The following is a 337-nucleotide window of genomic DNA, read 5'->3' as shown; positions in this document are numbered from 1 at the left end:
CCGCAACTAGAGCCAGCCCCACCGCCCCGGCCTGCTCCAGGTGACATCCCCGGGGGCTGGCTCAGCCCTGGTGCTGTTTGTACTCATTCTGTCTCCGTCAAGGCCCGGTCTGGGGAGGTGGGTGTCACCTGAGCGTGTCACCTCGCTGTCCCCGGCCCCTGTGGGGGTGATGAGCGGGGCTCTGGGGTGCAGCCGTCCCCCCAGCCTGGACCATACCCTCTCTTTTATTTATTTGTCGTGGTTTTGGATAATAAACTCCAAGTGTTACTACAGGTCTGTGTCGGGCTGGGAGCACAGAGGGGTTGGGGGGTGTGGGTTGAAGGGCGAAGCACATGGG

This window comes from Nestor notabilis, unplaced genomic scaffold, assembly GCF_000696875.1.
Source record: "Nestor notabilis isolate BGI_N333 unplaced genomic scaffold, ASM69687v1 scaffold27149, whole genome shotgun sequence".
Lineage (NCBI taxonomy): Eukaryota > Metazoa > Chordata > Aves > Psittaciformes > Psittacidae > Nestor > Nestor notabilis.
The sequence above is the reverse complement of the archived record's forward strand: the minus strand, read 5'-3'. Positions refer to the sequence as shown.